This window comes from Acinonyx jubatus, chromosome C1, assembly GCF_027475565.1.
Source record: "Acinonyx jubatus isolate Ajub_Pintada_27869175 chromosome C1, VMU_Ajub_asm_v1.0, whole genome shotgun sequence".
Classification (NCBI taxonomy): Eukaryota; Metazoa; Chordata; class Mammalia; order Carnivora; family Felidae; genus Acinonyx; species Acinonyx jubatus.
In genome coordinates this window covers 182,169,387-182,189,925 of record NC_069381.1, presented here as the reverse complement: position 1 = coordinate 182,189,925, position 20,539 = coordinate 182,169,387, and the positions used below count along the sequence as shown (strand labels likewise).

At 38.1% G+C, this 20,539-nt stretch overlaps 1 pseudogene; it reads right to left on the bottom strand.

Annotated features, from left to right (window-relative positions):
- Positions 1-1,001: 1,001 nt before the first annotated feature.
- On the bottom strand, positions 1,002-1,566 carry LOC128312133 (40S ribosomal protein S15a-like; annotated as a pseudogene).
- Between the last annotated feature and the right edge of the window lie 18,973 nt (positions 1,567-20,539).

The following is a 20,539-nucleotide window of genomic DNA, read 5'->3' as shown; positions in this document are numbered from 1 at the left end:
AGAGAATCTCAAGCAGGCTCCATGCCCAGCATGGAGCTCATCATGGAGCCTGTCATGGGGCTCGATTACATGACCATGTGATCACAATCTGAGCCAAAATCAGGGGTCTGATGCTTAACCAACTGGGCCACGTAGGCACCCATAGGTGGGCAAAATTTTAACACGTGTCGTTATGAGTAAAGATACTATGAAATAGCTGTCTGTGATATTTCAGCTTTATCCTACAGGCAATGAGAAGTCACTGTAAGTCTTTGAACTAAGAAGTAACTTGAAGACAATTTTTTTTTTCTTTTTTAAAAATTTTTTTTTCAACGTTTATTTATTTTTGGGACAGAGAGAGACAGAGCATGAACGCGGGAGGGGCAGAGAGAGAGGGAGACACAGAATCGGGAGCAGGCTCCAGGCTCTGAGCCATCAGCCCAGAGCCTGACGCGGGGCTCGAACTCCCGGACCGTGAGATCGTGACCTGGCTGAAGTCGGACGCCCAACCGACTGCGCCACCCAGGTGCCCCTGACAATTTTTTTTTTCATATGAGATAAAAAAGACCATTTGGAAGGAGGATAGATTGGAGTAAGGGAGAAATGCAAGGAGATTTTTGCAGTAATTAAAGGGTGAGGTAATGGTTTATGAATAAAAGGCGTTATGAAACTATGTTGGAAACTGTGGAGTGGAAAGGAAGAAACAGAGATGTTTAAAGGAGGGAGTGTGTCAGTTAAGAGTGTGGTTCAGGGCTCCAGAAGATCTGGTTCAGGTTTTGCTTCTCAGATGCTTCTTCTTCACTGCATGACCTTGGGCAAATATAGTTATTCAGTGCCTCTATAAGCCTCAGTTTCCTTACCTATACAATGCGTATGAATAGTGCACCATCACATTAAATGGTTATAAGGATTAAAGAAAAAAAGTCACATAAAGTTCTTAGCACAATGTTATAAAACTAGTTAAGAATGCATTTTCTTTTTTGCCCATTAACGCATTGTATTTGCACATATGTATTATATCTCTAGAAAAAGAATCCCAATGTTTTTCCTCCTGTGTGTTTTTGTCTTACTTTTCCATGGTCTGTGATGCCAGCTGAGGGTGTCAGTACAATGAAACCAACTGGCAGGACAGGAGCAGATTATTCTGCCATTTTTCTAGCTCTTCGACTTGTTCATCCAATCTAGGACTGATCACTCCACACTTGTTTAACCTGCCTGTGAGGCTTACAACAATATTCCCAGCTTTGTGATCATCAATCACCATACTTCATCATCATAGTTAGAAACCGGACGTTGGCCTAATAAGAAAGTGACATTACCTCTCTTTTCAGCATTGTTAATGCTCTTGAGAACATCTGCTAGGACATTGATGTGCCCCACTATTGTGGCATGGAAAGATGGCAGAGAGAGCAAAGAATGCATGTTATTACTAAAAGTACAGTCCCTAGCAACAGCAGTGATGGTGAAGAGTGGAAGAATCAACGGCACCAGATGCCTAATTGAGTATGAGTAAAAGGAAAGGGGTCACTGATGACAGGTTTTGAACTTGGGTTACTGCAAGTGAGACCACAGAAGCCAGGAAGTCAAGAGGGGGAGCTGAAAATGACCAGGAGGCTGGTTTTTGCCATGTGGAATGGAGGAGGTGGCCCTGCCCTCTGGCACCAAGGAGGAGACAGCCCCACCTCCTGATCCTGCCCTCTGGGTCTCTGAACTGCCTTTGGGGCATTCTTCCCTGTCTTGAACATGAACACATGTTCATTGTGGGATAGGTCTGTCACCCCATTTCCTGCCAGTAGAATCCCAGAAGTCTGACAGCCTTCTTTCATTTTGTCCTGACTTTGTCCCCTTTAGACCAGGCTGGCACTATTTCTACTGAGATGGGTGTTTAGATCCACAAGTCACATGCCTAATCTCTGTGGCAAATGGTTATCCAGTGGCACTCTTGGAGTCGTCTCCAGAGCATGCTGTCATGTTTTTACAACATGGATCGGCTGAGTATTTTCCAAATCTTCGAGTTCTGGTTCCTTTTTGCTTCTTCAATTTATCTCTCTCCTCTTGCATCTTCCTATAAGCAGCAAGGAGAAACCAAGCTGTGCCTTCAACACTTTGCTTAGAAATCTCTTCAACTAAATATCCAAGTTCATCACTTTTAAGTTGTACTTTCCATTCCAGGGATCACAATCCAGCCAAGTGCTCTGCCACTTTCTAGCAAGGACCGACTTTCCTCTAGTTTCTAATACCATGCTCCACGTTTCCACAGTGAGCATTCATCTTTCTTTCTTTCTTTCTTCTTTTTTTTTAATGTTTATTTATTTTTGAAAGAGAGAGAGAAAGCAAGAGCGAGAGCACACAAGCCAGGGAAGGGCAGAGAGAGAGAGAGAGAGAGAGAGAGAGAGAGAGAGACAGAGAATCCAAAGCAGTCTCCAGGCTCTGGGTTGTCAGCACAGAGCCCGATGCAGGACTCGAACTCACGAACTGTGAGATCATGTCCTGAGCTGAAGTTGGACTCTTAACCGACTGAACCACCCAGGTGCCCCAAGCATTCATGTTTCTAGCAACATTCTTTTCAAGGCCATTAAGGCATTTTTGTCTTCTGCACCTAAAAACTTTTTCAGCTTCTACTTATTACCCTATTCCAAAGTACTTCCATGCTTCTAGCTGTTTGTTACAGCAGCACCCCACTGCCCAATACTACCATCTATGTTCATTTGTTGGGACTGCCATAACAAAGTCCCACAAACAGCATGGCTTAAACAACACAAATTTATTGTGTCACAGTTCTGAGGTTGAGAAATGCAGGGTTGGCTCCTTCAGGGCTGTAAGGAAAGGGGTTGTTCCAAGCCTTTCTCTGTGGCCATAGGTCATCATGTTCTCTCTGTGAAGAACCATATTTTCTCTCTTCCCGTGGTATCCTCTCTATGTGACACCTCTCCTTGCATCCAAATTTCTCCTTTTTATATGGGCACCCATCAAATTGGATTAGGACCCACTCTAATGACATCATCTTAACTTCATTCATTCTGTTAAAACTCTATCTCCAAATAAGGTCTTATTCTGAGGTACTGGGGGTTAGGACTCCATAATCTTCTTTTGAGGGACACAATTCAACCCACAACAGTTAAATTGTGAGGGTTGATCAAGGGGTTTATAACCAAATTATGCACTTGCGGATTTTCTAAATTAGTCTTGTGCTGTCAGAGGATTACGGTTTTTGACATTTCTTATCTGTTTTGATGAGAGTCTCCAACTCTAGGAGAAAGCAGGCAAAGAGATAACATTATGCCTTTTGTTGATGATAGTAGCTTCACAGGGAGGGTGAGGAGAGGAGAGCAACAAAATGGTAAAACTGATTCATTTTCCAGCCTTGCCATATATGGGTCTTCTGGCTCCTAACAAAATGAACTTCCCGTGATGAACTGATTTTCCATTTTAGTGTTTTCTCTGCCAGAGTAGAAGCCCCTTCTGCATGAAGCTCTTAAGGACATGTAGAATTTATATCTCTTAATAGAATTTAATCACAAGGCTGTCTGGGGATTTGCTTCAGATTCCTTCATGTGCAAAAGTCATCATTTTTAATGGCTATTTTAGAGTTTATGTTGGAGACAACTTTATAGAAACGGCAAAATATGGTCTGTACGGTAGAACAGCAACTGATTGCTATATGATTTTAAAGAAGATTCTAATCTATTAGAAAACTCCTGAAATCCAGTGTGTTTGTGCTCTTGTAATGATAGCAGAAATATTAACTTATGAGGCATTTTCCCCTCACACCATTATATTATAAACCATGAACCCAAATACTCAAGGTTTCTGTATGATACCAATTTAATTGTTTGTCATTCTTTTATTTTTTACCCTCCTTCGGGTCCCCTTTCATTTTATTTTTTACTGTTCTATTTACTTCCTGTTCTATGCAAAAATGAGGCACTTGACCAGAAATATTCAAATCTATGCGCATGCACGCGGGAAAGAGTCTGCTTATTATCTATGAAATCTGGATCAGACGCTTCCTGATTGTCTGCAACATTTTGTCAGACTCTCCGTGAGTCCTGTCATCTGGCACAGATTCTTTCCTTCATGGAAGGCCTTCCCAAGCCTGTGTCTGGTTTGTCAGCTCCCATCTTCTGACTGACAGAGCCGACTTACTCTGCATTGATCGTCACCCCCTTTGCCATGCCAAGGAAACAGATGGAATGAAAGGAATAGGAATCAATAAGATTAAAAAAGTTTAATTTCCTTGGTCTCCCCACAGTATGCCACCTTCATTCCAAAGCAAGAGTTTCAAAGGAATGTAATACATCTCCTTTAAAGAAAACTAGGGGTGTAGAAGCCTCTTGATTGCTTTGGAGTTTGCTCTGCCACAGCTTGACTGTTTTCTTCTTTTTCTCTTTTCTTTCTTTATAATTACAATATTTCTTCTGTATATAATTTTCCTTCATATTCACTTTTGTTTTGACTGCATGCTAGTTATTAAAGATGAGAAATATGAAAGAGCCAAAAATCTATGTATGACTATATCCACTTAGGTTGTGAAGCACAGACTCTGAAGTCAAACAATCCATGTTCAAATCACAGCTCCGTTATCTACAGGCTCTGTGATCTTTGGCAATTGGTTGAGCCTCTTTGAGCCTCAGTTTCCTTGTCTTTGAGAACAGCAGTCTTACTGTGTTGTCGTAGGTTTTGAGAGGAAGCACATGGAGCACCTTGAACAGATCGAACAGATCGTGATACTCTGTTGGCATCCGCTGAGGGTAGCCATTTATTGCTATGTTTCAGTGGACAGCTAAAACATAAAGGCAGATGTAGAAAACAAGGAATATGTAATATGGAAAAACCTCAAAAAGATGGTCTTGAGATTTGATGCCTTTTCGATTGGAACAGATAATATACTTTTTTGGCACAGATGAAGAGACTGATAGTAAAGTTTGAGGCACATGCTAGAAAATCTTCATAACTTTTAATGGCCACTGGGGTTTCATGCGTGAAAATAGTTGTCTAACGCGTTACTCAATTTATAACCACATATAAGCCCAATGCTTCTGGGGGGACGTAAGCAAGAAAATATCTGACCACACACAAAATGCCAGTTGACTGATACCCTTGTTATAAAACTCTGCAGTATCATGTTATAACTACCTTTGTTAGGATATTTGGTTCACTAATAGTAGCTGAAATGATAGAGAAGACAAGGATAAGCTTTGTCAGAGATGAATGAAGCCAGACACTAAAGTGATAAGGACAGATTTTATTTTATTTTATTTTATTTTATTTATTTTTATTTTTTTTTAATACATGAAATTTATTGTCAAATTGGTTTCCATACAACACCCAGTGCTCATCCCAAAAGGTGCCCTCCTCAATATCCATCACCCACCCTCCCCTCCCTCCCTCCCACCCCCCATCAACCCTCAGTTTGTTCTCAGTTTTTAAGAGTCTCTTATGCTTTGACTCTCTCCCACTCTAACCTCTTTTTTTTTCCTTCCCCTCCCCCATGGGTTTCTGTTAAGTTTCTCAGGATCCACCTAAGAGTGATAACATATGGTATCTGTCTTTCTCTGTATGGCTTATTTCACTTAGCATCACACTCTCCAGTTCCATCCACGTTGCCACAAAGGGCCATATTTCGTTCTTTCTCATTGCCATGTAGTACTCCATTGTGTATATAAACCACAATTTCTTTATCCATTCATCAGTTGATGGACATTTAGGCTCTTTCCATCATTTGGCTATTGTTGAGACTGCTGCTATAAATATTGGGGTACAAGTGCCCCTATGCATCAGTACTCCTGTATCCCTTGGGTAAATTCCTAGCAGTGCTATTGTTGGGTCATAGGGTAGGTCTATTTTTAATTTTCTGAGGAACCTCCACACTGTTTTCCAGAGTGGCTGCACCAATTTGCATTCCCACCAACAGTGCAAGAGGGTTCCTGTCTTGCACTGTAGACGAATCTGTAGTCTCCTGATTTGTTCATTTTGGCCACTCTGACTGGTGTGAGGTGATATCTGAGTGTGGTTTTGATTTGTATTTCCCTGATAAGGAGCGACGTTGATCATCTTTTCATGTGCCTGTTGGCCATCCGGATGTCTTCTTTAGAGAAGTGTCTATTCATGTTTTCTGCCCATTTCTTCACTGGGTTATTTGTTTTTCAGGTGTGGAGTTTGGTGAGCTCTTTACAGATTTTGGATACTAGCCCTTTGTCCGATAAGTCATTTGCAAATATCTTTTCCCATTCTGTTGGTTGCCTTTTAGTTTTGTTGGTTGTTTCCTTTGCTGTGCAGAAGCTTTTTATCTTCATAAGGTCCCAGTAATTCATTTTTGCTTTTAGTTCCCTTGCCTTTGGGGATGTGTCGAGTAAGAGATTGCTACGGCTGAGGTCAGAGAGGTCTTTTCCTGCTTTCTCCTCTAGGGTTTTGATGTTTCCTGTCTCACATTCAGGTCCTTTATCCATTTTGAGTTTATTTTTGTGAATGGTGTGAGAAAGTGGTCTAGTTTCAACCTTCTGCATGTTGCTGTCCAGTTCTCCCAGCACCATTTGTTAAAGAGACTGTCTTTTTTCCATTGGATGTTCTTTCCTGCTTTGTCAAAGATGAGTTGGCCATATGTTTGTGGGTCTAGTTCTGGGGTTTCTATTCTATTCCATTGGTCTGGGTGTCTGTTTTTGTGCCAATACCATGCTGTCTTGATGATGACAGCTTTGTAGTAGAGGCTAAAGTCTGGGATTGTGATGCCTCCTGCTTTGGTCTTCTTCAAAATTACTTGGGCTATTCGGGGCCTTTTGTGGTTCCATATGAATTTTAAGATTGCTTGTTTTAGTTTCGAGAAGAATGCTGGTGCAATTTTGATTGGGATTGCATTGAATGTGTAGATAGCTTTGGGTAGTATTGACATTTTGACAATATTTATTCTTCCAATCCATGAGCAGGGAATGTCTTTCCATTTCTTTATATCTTCTTCAATTACCTTCATAAGCTTTCTATAGTTTTCAGCATACAGATCTTTTACATCTTTGGTTAGATTTATTCCTAGGTATTTTATGCTTCTTGGTGCAATTGTGAATGGGATCAGTTTCTTTCTTTGTCTTTCTGTTGCTTCATTGTTAGTGTATAAGAATGCAACTGATTTCTGTACATTGATTTTGTATCCTGCAACTTTGCTGAATTCATATGTCAGTTCTAGCAGACTACTGGTGGAGTCTATCGGATTTTCCATGTATAATATCATGTCATCTGCAAAAAGTGAAAGCTTGATTTCATCTTTGCCAATTTTGATGCCTTTGATTTCCTTTTGTTGTCTGCTTGCTGATGCTAGAACTTCCAACACTATGTTAAACAACAGCAGTGAGAGTGGGCATCCCTGTCGTGTTCCTGATCTCAGGGAAAAAGCTCTCAGTTTTTCCCCATTGAGGATGATGTTAGCTGTGGGCTTTTCATAAATGGCTTTGATGATCTTTAAGTATGTTCCTTCTATCCCGACTTTCTCAAGGGTTTTTATTAAGAAAGGGTGCTGGATTTTGTCAAAGGCATTTTCTGCATCGATTGACAGGATCATATGGTTCTTATCTTTTCTTTTATTAATGTGATGTATCACATTGATTGATTTGTGAATATTGAACCAGCCCTGCATCCCAGGAATGAATCCCACTTGATCATGGTGAATAATTCTTTTTATATGCTGTTGAATTCGATTTGCTAGTATCTTATTGAGAATTTTTGCATCCATATTCATCAGGGATGTTGGCCTGTAGTTCTCTTTTTTACTGGGTCTCTGTCTGGCTTGGGAATCAAAGTAATACTGGCTTCATAGAATGAGTCTGGAAGTTTTCCTTCCCTTTCTATTTCTTGGAATAGCTTGAGAAGGATAGGTATTATCTCTGCTTTAAACGTCTGGTACAACTCCCCTGGGAAGCCATCTGGTCCTGGACTCTTATTTGTTGGGAGATTTTTGATAACCGATTCAATTTCTTCACTGGTTATGGGTCTGTTCAAGCTTTCTATTTCCTCCTGATTGAGTTTTGGAAGAGTGTGGGTGTTTAGGAATTTGTCCATTTCTTCCAGGTTGTCCAATTTGTTGGCATATAATTTTTCATAGTATTCCCTGATAATTGTTTGTATCTCTGAGGGATTGGTTGTAATAATTCCATTTCATTCATGATTTTATCTATTTGGGTCATCTCCCTTTTCTTTTTGAGAAGCCTGGCTAGAGGTTTGTCAATTTTGTTTATTTTTTCAAAAAACCAACTCTTGGTTTCGTTGATCTGCTCTACAGTTTTTTTAGATTCTATATTGTTTATTTCTGCTCTGATCTTTATTATTTCTCTTCTTCTGCTGGGTTTAGGCTGCCTTTGCTGTTCTGCTTCTATTTCCCTTAGGTGTGCTGTTAGATTTTGTATTTGGGATTTTTCTTGTTTCTTGAGATAGGCCTGGATTGCAATGTATTTTCCTCTCAGGACTGCCTTTGCTGCATCCCAAAGCGTTTGGATTGTTGTATTTTCATTTTCGTTTGTTTCCATATATTTTTTAATTTCTTCTCTAATTGCCTGGTTGACCCATTCATTCTTTAGTAGGGTGTTCTTTAACCTCCATGCTTTTGGAGGTTTTCCTGATAAGGAGAGATTTTAAATAGAAATATATTATTGCAAGAGGGGAGAGGCCCAGTGTGAACTGAACTCAACTTCATTTGTACAGGGTTGACCTGGCATTTTAAAGACAACGAGGGAGTAGGAAGGGGATGAGTGGGGGCTCAGTAGAGTAGGGGAAGTAAAAAATTACAAAGAATTGGTTAGTGTAAATGCTGATTTGGCCAGTTGTGTCTGTTAGCTGGCAATTATCAAAGTTGGGATTCTATCCTCCTACAGAGGTGAGATACACAGGCCCTATATGTCCCAATGATTACATTTTATTTTTTATTTTATTTTTTAAAAATTATAATGTGTATTTTATTATTATTATTATTATTATAATCTAATAGTTTATTTATTTTTTATAATTTATATCCAAGTTAGTTAGCATATGGTGCAACAATGCTTTCAGGAGTAGATTCCTTAAGCCCTTTACCCATTTAGCCCATCCCCCCTCCCACAACCCCTTCAGCAACCCTCTGTTTGTTCTCCATATTTAAGAGTCTCTTATGTTTTTGTCCCCCTCCCTGTTTTTATATTATTTTTGCTTCCCTTCCCTTATGTTCATCTGTTTTGTATCTTAAAGTCCTCATATGAATGAAGTCATATGATTTTTGTCTTTCTTATTTAGCATGATACTTAGCATGATACCCTCTAGTTCCATCCATGTAGTTGCAAATGGCAAGATTTCATTCTTTTTGATTGCCAAGTAATACTCCCTTGTATATATATATATATACCACATCATCTTTATCCATTCATCCATTGATGGACATTTGGGCTCTTGCCATACTTTGGCTATTGTTGATAGTGCTGCTATAAATATTGGGGTACATGTGCCCCTTCAAAACAGCACACCTGTATCCCTTGGATAAATACCTAGTAGTGCAATTGCTGGGTTGTAGGGTAGTTCTATTTTTAATTTTTTGAGGAACCTCCATACTGTTTTCCAGAGTGACTGCACCAGCTTGCATTCCCACTAGCAGCGCAGGAGAGCCCCTTTCTCCACATCCTCACCAACATCTGTTGTTGCCTGAGTTGTTAATGTTAGCCATTCTGACTGGTGTGAGGTGGTATCTCATTGTCGTTTTGATTTGTATTTCCCTGATGATCAGTGATGTTGAGCATTTTTTCATGTGTCAGTTGGCCATCTGGATGTCTTCTTTGGAGAAGTGTCTATTCATGTCTTTTGCCCATTTCTTCACTGGGTTGTTTTTTGAGTATTGAGTTTGATAAGTTCTCTATAAATTTTGGACACTAACCCTTTATCTGATATGTCGTTTGCAAATATCTTCTCCCATTCCAAGGGTTGCCTTTTAGTTTTTCTGATTGTTTCCTTTGCTGTGCTGATGATTACATTTTAAAGGAATGGATTTGAGAAGGTGTTTGAGAAAGACACTCCTAAGTTTCAGGAGATACCACCCATAAATCTCAAAGAGACAGAGGGAGGATTTACAATTGGAAGCCCCTGTTAGTTTATGCTCTCAGAAAAATGGTCCAGGGTTTATCATCAAGTGTTGGCTCGAATAGTAAATGGCATGAGACTTGCCCTTATAGAACTTGTAGTCTAATGTCATCTCATACCTGTTAGAATGGCTACTATAAAAGAGACAAGAAATAACAAGTGTGAAGAAGAGGAAACCCTAGGCCCTGTTGGTGGGAATATAAATTGATGCAGCCCCTATGGAAAACAGCATGGAGTTTCCTCAAAAAATTATAAGTAGAACTATCATATGACTCAGCAATTCCATTTCAGGGTATACATCTAAAGAAAACGCAAACACTAACCCAAAAGTGTACATGTACCCTCATGTTCATTGCGGCTTTATTTACAATAGCCAAGATATGGAAGTAATCTAAGTGCCCGCTGATGGATGAAGGAATAAAGAAGATGTGAGATATAGATATCTGTGATAGAAAGAAGATGTGAGATAGAAATATATATATATTTTATTTCATATAACATATATAAATAATAATATTATATGAATAATATATTTCAGCCATAAAAAAAGTGAATCTTACCATTTGTGACAACATGGACAGACCTTAAGGGTATTGTGCTAAGTGAAATAAATCAGACAGAGAAAGACAAATAGCTATGATCTCACTTTCTCACTTATATGTGGAATCCCCCCAAAAAAAGAGTTCAGCTCCTGGGCTCATGGATATAGAGAATAGATTGGTGGTCGCCTGAGGTGGGAGGTGGGGGTGGATAAAATGAGTAAAGCTGGTCAAAAGGTACAAACTTGGAGGTAGAAAGTAAATAATCCCTGGGGTGTGATGTACAGCATGGGGATTATAGTTAATAATAGCAAATAATTGGAGTTTAAATACCTCATATAATAGATTATCAAGTAATCAAATTATATATTGTGTGTGTGTTTTATAATATATACTTATATAATTTATTATATGAGATATGCTTGAAAAAGAAATTTACCAACATTTTATTGTTGGTTTCTGTGTGTGTGTGTGGTATTAAAGTGCTTTTAATTATCTTCTTTAAATTCTTCCATGTTTTTTTTTATAAAAAACATTTTTTATTAAAAAACATGTTTTTACCATCAGATATAATCATTGTAAAATTTTGTGAAATTCCTTTAAATATTGTTTCTTAAATGAAACTCACGTGCTCCAAATACGTTTTAAACTGTAAAGTGTAATAAAAATAAAGGATTACTATTATTGTCACTGGAATGATTAATGTTCAATGGACTGCATGTAAAATCATAAGCATTTAGGTCTGTGCTTGACTTATACTCAGGTTTTGTTGTGGCACATACATTTTTTGAAGGAAGGGTGCAATTTGAATACTATTATCATTGAACAACTACTTTGTATTCCTCAAAAACACATCACATGGAATTCAATATACAGTTAGATGTAGTAAAATACCAACTACCTACACTGAAACTATCTGGGTGAATGCAAACAGGCAGAAATTCCGCCTCTGACAAATTCTCAGGGTTTTCTTTCTTCTTTGTCTTCCTCTTCTTTTTTTTTTTAAAGTTGCTTTTATAGTCGGATACTCCAAGGTTTTCAGGAGGCTTAAGAGATGTATCTGAATATTACCTGCCCTTTGTGATGTCCTCAGAATCACAAATTCTTCCTGTTGAGAAATCTAATTAAAGGAAGCAATCCTCTGTGTGGATAAACAGGGTCACTTGTCTCAATCCTTTGTAAAAGTGCCCTCTCAAAGTTTCCTTTTCTCTCAAGAGCCTCTCTGCCTCACTCCAACAGTCTGCTCTTTGCGGCTTCATTCTTTGGATGCCCTTTGGTCCTCATGTTGCATCTTGTGGCTTTACCATGAATAGCTATTCTTTGAACCTTCTCCTTAGCTGCTGATGGCTCAGCTGTGCACAATTTAGGGTTGTCTAGGATATTAAAGGGTGGACAGCATCTTTAGAATGGTTCATGGACCTTGTTGTAAGTGACAATAAGCATGTGAGGAGGGAATTGGGAGTTGGGTACCACAGGAATCTTCGCTGGGTGGCAGGTGTTAAGAGGCCTGTAGAGATAGATGAGGATTTTTATTATTATCTTACTAGGCTTTATGTTGGGTGGTTGAGCTTCCATAGAAATGCTTATAATGCTCTTATTGCTTGAATCAAGGTTAAATAGGCAAATGCATAGTAATGTCCCTGGCCCCTTAGTTAAAGCTCTCTTAGGTCCTTTCTAACAACGTGCCACATAGAACAATATGATTTTCCTGGGTTTATAATGGTCAATAGCCATTGAATTCATGTAAGAATTTCTATTGGGATGTCGTCTGCCAAATATTTACAATATATGCTGAAAAGGGCTTACACAAATACATGAGTCTGGTCTTCAAAAATATATGTATATTTAGTAAAAATCAAGACAATACAATCTCCTCCCCTAAACTAGAATAATAGAAAAACCCCAATAAAAAGCCCTAAAGACTTGACTTATATATAAGAAAGAAGAAAAGTTTTAAAAAATCATCAGACTTCACAATACATGGATACTAATTTATCAATATAGGATATGAAAGAAGGAGCTCAAACTAACCATTACAATGTGGCCAAATTAAATATTTTACTATTAAAGGAAGAAACAGTTTAAAGAGGAAGACAGAATAATCAGTAGGCTTCATTGAGCTTAAAAGCACCTAGGCAAGTGTAAATTCATTTATTTAACATACATTTATTTGCCACTACTGTGTGCCAGGCATGGGGTGAGGTATATGGGGACACAAAGTTGAATCACACACATAACTGTCTAAAAGAGGCCCAGAGAAAAGACAGTGTGAAGACACAGGACGCGATGGCCATCCACAAGCCATCAGACCTTTGGACCTTCTGGCCATTCAGTTGTGTAGGATCACTGAGGCTGCTTACTTACTTGATAATAGTTACACATACGTGTCATGGCAGGGTACAGTTTTGCTGTAGAGGTTGAATGAAAGGATAAATTAATGAATCAAGAGGCAGAGGATCAAAGTATTTCAACTTCACCATCTTTTCTAGCTGAAGTGGCCACAAGGGAGAATATCATGCTTAAGAATCCCCTGGCAGGCATTCTTAAGGCATAGACATAAAAAGAGAAAAAAATAAATAAAATAAGTAGAAGATAAAACAATAAGAACAACAAGAGAAGGAACAGGAGTCATATGACTGGAGATGGGAAAGGGAGTTTAAGCTTATGAGCACCACCTCAACCAGCACTGGGTCTTGTGGCCTGATTGTTTCAAGACTAAAGTTGTAGTTTCAATAAGGTTTCCCATTTTCTAGGTTTCTTAGATATTTCAAAGCATCTCACTATAAGTAAGCATAGTACATGAACCATAGAATGCATTGTTCCATGTTATTGCAGTATTTGGCTTTCAGTCACCTTTAAGTGTAGAGGACATTTAAAATTAAGTAATCCATGAAGTCATCTAGAAAATAAGAAAACATGTGATTATCATGCATTTATTAGTGAGCCACAGATTCCTTGCTGTTTGAAGCCGGTACGAGGACATGAAAAGAAGCCTTTCATAATAATTCAGCTGTAATAAAATGCCTCATTTAGAATGTGTTAGGCATATACTTCTCTTACTGCTTATTTAAAAAGAAAGAATATAACAGGGGATTATCTCTTCATTTGAGTTTATTAAAAAATTGTGTATCAATTATGCTCAATTGCAATTAAATTTCTCTGATTTATTATGCTATACCTTGAACGAGTGGTCAAAAAGGACATGGTATAAATGTATATATTACAAGGATAGTTTGAGTAATATGACAGAATGCCTAAATCACAAGATCTGGAAGACCTTGGAATCAGACTCAATGATTTGTGCAGCTCTGAGACCTGGTGGTGTAACGCCTGGTATAATCTCCTCTTGTCCTGTACTGTGTGTTAGAAATTGTGAAAGAATTCTTCACTTTTGTAGCTTTCTTTAAGCTCTGCAGAGTCTGTATACTGTGTGATTTTTCACTGTTTATTTTGTGCAGCTGTTTGCTATAGAAACATAAGGAGGGGTTTTGAAAACAATTGATTTTTAAAAGAGATTGGGGGCTAGGAATGCTTTTGGAGATGTTCCTTAGTCTTCCCATTTGCATTTAAAGCAGCTCTGAACAGCTAGTTCATTGTTAGGTGTTGTGATTATGTATGGGGCACCTCTGTGTGAAACTATCAAGTTCCTCTTAGAAGACCTTCCAAGCAGAAAATAACCTTTCATTTCCTGGCCTTTACCTCCCAGAAGGGGGGGGGGGGGAGGGAGTGGGAATGGGAATGGGGAGGGTTGCAAATAAACCCAGCTTTATGCAAACCCAAGAATATATGGTATAATTGGTTCTTTGGACTGGCCAGATCTAACTACAGGAAGAGTAGTGTCTTGGCCAAATCCTCTAGAGTTCATCAGCAACTATTCTAGAAATGTAATGATCTAGCCATATTCTTTTGTTTGTAATCTTCCTACAGTAAATGATCTAGTCATACCCTTCATTTTAATTTTTCTACAGTATTAATACCGAAAGCATGAAATATAAACAAACAATAACAAAATTGATGAATTGTTTAGAAATGCCATTGTTTTAACAGGTGCCCCCATCTCATTCTTTTTTTCCTGAATGTAACTGTGTCATTTCTACTGCAATTATTTTTTGGAGATACTCTTTTATGATTGCGTTTCTGAGTCTTGCTGCTTGTATTTGATTGCAGTTTATATTCTACCATCTATTAACTTTCTCTGTTTGTTGAAACTGTAGGGAAAAGCCTGTGTCAGTGCAGTAAATTGTAGATTTTTTTTTGTAAATTTGATAAATTTAGCAAAAGTTACCAGAACTTACTATACATATGGATAAAATGGTTCAATTTAGTAGTCACTTTAGGAGATGTGTTTTACTATTTTTGTGAGGAATAACTTATATTCATTAACATTCCTTAACATATGAATCATACTTATTTTAACTTCCTTGTTCATTTATTGGCACTTTTCTTTTGACTGACTTTTCCCTTGTCTATACATCACATTACCCTGTGTAATGATTTCTGTTTTGGATATTCAGGGTGATGGGTAGTTGAGATTGGGTTTCTGCTATCTTTCTCCAAAGCGTGTTAAGTGATGGTGGACAAAACAGCTAAATTATTGGCAGGTTACCTTGGAGGCTTGGTTTCTCTTTTTTAAGGTGGGTCTATTTTCAGTACTTTGCTAGTCCTAGAGTGAATCCCTTAAATTCTGGGAAGTAACTTGTACTTTGAAGCACAGTCCTTCGGGGTCTGCATCAAAAGGCTGAGATGTTTACCAAGTCCCTCTAACTTAGAAGGATGTGATTTCAAACTCTGTCACTGCTGTCCTGGGTGGCACCTGAAAATTCTGCTCCTGCCTTTCAGTCTTCCAGAAATTGTTTCCCCTTGAATTCCTTGACTTACCAACTGTGCATGTGTAGCTTAGGGATCAGCCAAGAGTTCAAGAGAATTGATATGCAGATTTTTAGCTTCCCAGTCTGTTTTTCCTTCTTTATAACGTTTCCTTCTTCTTTTACAGCTGCTCTGAAAGTATCATTCACCTTTTTCTGACTCTTCTTATCTAAAGGACTGTAACTTTCCGCTTTATTTCCAGACAATGTAGTATAAGCCGAGTACCTTCAGGCGATAAGCCTAATAAGTATGTATTTCACTCAGTGTGGTTCCATTTTTTTCAAGGGTCAAACCCTCTCCAGTGTATGCCTTCTTTTGGCCACTCCCCATTACCTTCAAAAAAATTTTAATATCTTGTCCAGAGGTCATAATTGCTATTTGCAGGAGTATAGGTCATTCCCATACAAGGTATCAGAACTGGAATTCCAAAAAAACCATTTTGCTTGTGTACTATAGTTTTATATTATACACACACACACAAACACACACACACACACAACTAAATGTGCTTTAATAATTTTCAAGCTATATGCATAAGCCTTTTACCATTACACCATATAAAGGACTTCCTTAGATTTGGATTTCTTTCTAAGGTTATACAATAAATATGTCTACTTTGTTTTGTCTCGAGCCAAACTCATGATTCTTCTGCAAAACATGGCTTTCCTCTAATATTTCTTATTTTAATAAATGGCTCCCAGTTGTTAGACCCAAAGCCCAAGGATTCCTCCTGTATCCTCTCTTTTCTTTAATCCTATCATCCAAGAGGCAGGAACCGCAAGGACCTAGGGCATAGGCTCTGCCTGCCTTCAAGCCTTGCTCTTTGTCTTCCTAGCCACACCATCTTGTATTAAGTCACCTAAATGCTTAGACTGGTTGCTAGCACATGGTAACTGCTAAATCAATATTTTATTACCACCAATACAAAATTTAATCAAGCAACTGACCAATTCTGTCCCAATCTTTACACATCATCATTTCAACCCTTCCATTTCTCTATCATCTCCCAGTCTAAGCTCTACCCACCACCTAATCTTTCTTTCCATTTCTGTTCCTCTTCTCCAATTCAATCCCCACAATATAGCCAGACTGAGCTTTTCAAAACACAGTGATCATGTCATTCTGCTCTGTAATACCCTCCTGGCCTTCCATTTGCTTTTGGTATAAATTTACACTTAATTCCTTACCATGACTATATTGTTTGTATTATATAGGCTCTAATTTTCTCTTAGCTCTCATACTGCAACAGTCCCCTCTCTATTTTCCACATTGGAAACCACATTGGCCCTTTTTTTAAAAAAATACTATTGCTAGGACTCACCCATCTACTATTTCCCTTTGGACACTGGTACTATCTCATTCAAGTTTTAATTTCATTGTTACTTCTTCAGGGTAGCTTTCCTTTTCCAATCCTTCCTTCTAAACAACCTGGTTCAATAAATCCAAACGCTTGTTTTTGAGAAGATGAATAAAATTGTTAAGTCTCTAACTAGACTGACCATTGAAAAAGAGAAAAGACCCAGATTACCGATAGCAGAAATGAGAGAGAGAACATCACTATGGACCTTGAAGACATTAAAAGGATAACAAAGGAAATTACAAGGAAGTTTATGACCATAAACTGGTCATGCAATGGACAATTAAATGCAATTAAATGCAATGGACAAATTTTTTGACAGACGCAAATTCCCAAAACTCACTCAAGAATAAATGAGTAATGTGAATAGTCCTATAATCTATTTCAAAAGTTGAGTTCATAGTTAAAAACCTTTCAACAAAGAATACTCTTGGCCCAGATGGCTTCACTGGTGAATTCTGCCAAACATTTAAAGAAGAGGTAGTACCACTCCTACACAAACTTTTCCATAAATACAAGAGGTAGGAATACTTTCCAACTTATTTTTTGAGGCTTGCATAGTTTCTAACAAGAAATGTGTTTTAATTATTATCTTTATTCTTCTGCATGTAATGTCACTTTTTTTTCTGACTGCCTTCAAGATTTTCTCTTTATTTCTGGTTTTCAGCTGTTGGAATACACTGTGTTCAAGGTGTGTGGTGTTTTTTTGGTGAGTGATACTGGTGGTGTATATCATGGGTAGGGTTCTCTGAATGTGTTGGATCTGTGGTTTGATGTTGTTCATTATTTTTGGAAAACTCTTGGCCGTTATCTATGAAAGTGTTTCTCATGCTTCATTCTTTCTTGCTTATGTAGGGATTCCAATTACACGTATATTAGACCTCTTGATATTGTTCTGCAGGTCTTAGGTTCTTTGCTCTGTGTTTTTCATTTTATTTTCCTTTAATGTTTCAGACTGGGTAATTTCGATTGACTCATCTTTAAATTCACTCTTTTTTTCCCTAGGCTTAGCGGTGTTGAATCTGAAGAGCTGAGCAGAGGCATTCTTTATTTCTTCCATGATTTTTATTTGTAGCATTTCCATTTGTGTTTTTCTTTTAGTTTCCATCTCTATATTGAAATTCTCCAACTGTGCATGCATGTTGTCCATTTTCTACACGAGGCTTTAACATAATGATAGTTGTTTTAAATGCCTTGTCTGACTATTCCAACAAGTAAGTCATACCTGAGTCTTCTGTTGTTTCTCATCTATGCCTTTGTCATCATTCTTTTCCAATTTCCTTACATAGCTTTTCTTCTGTTTTTACATTTTTTCCATATATTTTGTGTCCCTCATAGAAAAAGGAACAAACATGGGATGCCTGGCTGGCTCATATGGAAAATCATATGACTCTTGATCTTAGGATTGTGAGTTTGAGCCCTACATTGGGTGTAGAGGCTACTTAAAAAAAAGAAAAAAAAGGAACTTATATTAGTAAGAGAACTTAAGAAAATTTCTTCAGTAGATACTTATGGGTATATTTCTATCTTTAATTAAAAATACCTCTGGGGTATCTGGGTGGCTCAGTCAGTTGAGCGTCTGACTCGATTTTGGCTAAGGTCACAATCTCATGGTTTATGGGTTTGAGCCTCGTGTTGGGCTCTGTGCTAACAGCATGAAACCTGCTTGGGATTTTCTCTTTCTCCTTTTCTCTCTGCCCCTCCCCTGCTTGTGCCTCCCCCCCCTTTCTCTCTCTCTCTCAAAATAAATAAATAAACAAAAAGTTTATTTAAAAAATCTCTAATTTTTGAGTGTCTACTAGCTCTTCAGATAATTTCATGAACTTCAATGTCTCCAAATACCAACCATCTACTTCTAGCCCTGCCATGTTTCCTGGATTCTGGGCCTGTATTTCCAGAAGTCTGCTAGATCTTACCACTTGGAATTTCAACTGACTTCAGGTCTAATGTGTCTAAAGTGACACTCATCTTTTTTTCCTTGAGTTTCTGCTTGTACCATCATCTGGTCGCCATATTAGAAACTTCATTATCGTTATCATCTCTTTACTCACACCCCTTATCTTATCAGTGTATCTTTTAAATTTCCCTTGAAACTGCTCATATCATCATTGCCTCAGTCCCCAAATTAATCATCATCCCTTGTTTATAATAGTATTTCTGCCCCCTGCTGAGGCTACTGTATTAGAGGAAAGGCCACCAGAATTTCTGTAGTGCTAGATCTACTGGTCCTCAGTCTTCATCCTGCTTAAGCATTTGTTTTTAGGCTCTGGCATTATTCTTTCTAATTAATAAGCACTTTTTTTTTAAACTTTTTTTTTTTTTACATTTATTTATTTTTGAGACAGAGAGAGACAGAGCATGAACGGGGGAGGGTCAGAGAGAGAGGGAGACACAGAATCTGAAACAGGCTCCAGGCTCTGAGCAGTCAGCACAGAGCCCGACGCGGGGCTCGAACTCACATACCGCGAGATGGTGACCTGAGCTGAAGTCAGATGCTTAACCGACTGAGCCACCCAGGCGCCCCTAATTAATAAGCACTTTTAACAGTTGAATAATATTACACAAAAATGATTTACCATGAGTTCAATTCTGATTTTAACAATTATAGAGATTACCAAAAACAATGTAATTATTGCTTTTTGTAACTTTTGGGTTATTTTCTTAGAATAAATCCCTAAGAAGTAGCATTATTAGGTTAAAAAGTATTAAGGCTTTTTGACACAAATTGCAATGTGTTCCTCAAAAGAGTTATTGTTATTTGTATTGCTGTCAGCAGTGATTGAGTCTCCTAGGTCCCTGCTCCCTCATCAGAATTGTGGCATTATCATTAACAGAAAAGTGAAAACCTTTAGTTTTTGTTAGCAATTACTCCTTAACTTATATCGCTGGTTCCAATCTGTCCAGTATATTCTTCATACTGCCCCTAGTGCTATTTTTCTAAATAAACCTGTGTTTGATTATGTTCAAAATTCTATTCCAAAACCCATATTTCTTCCTCTTGCCTACAGAAGTCATCATGGCATTTAAGGCCTGGCATCTGAGGCAGGTATCTTCCTCGTCTGAGCTCACACTCAATAATCCTGTTCAAAAACCTTGGATAGCTTTTGGCTTCTGCAGAAGAAAGAATAAATTCATTTTCATGGAATTTAACACCTTTTATCACATACTGAACATCAGTTTGTGTATTTAATAAATGACTGTGTTCAACTGAACATGGAATTACCATGTTTTTTATTGTTAACGCTATTGACTTATCATTTGCTTCTTTAATATCTCATATTATTCAGCTTTTCACATGTGGCTGTTTTTGCATCCATTGAACACAGTTTAGTTTCCCCTCTGCCACAGGATCTTACTATGTGCTGTCCCCTAGGTCTACAATGTTCTTCACTCCCCGCCCCCAACTACCCTTCTGTCCTGAATCCTCAGCTCTCTGCACATAGTGGATGTTTAATATATATTTATTGAATAAATAAATAAATAATTTCCCAGCCAAAGTGGAGCGGTTTAAAAATTTTGTGTTTAGAACCAAAAATATCGTTATGAAGGAAATCTTACTTGGAGCCCAGATGCATCAACAAGAAAAGGCAGAGTGCTCTAGTGGCAGCTTAGAGGGAGGTCACTGGCAGGCTGGGGTGAGCACACAGAAAGATTAGAGCAGAGTGTGCTTGTTGAATCCTCAGTTAAAAACACCAAGGTCCTTCCCTTGGATCCC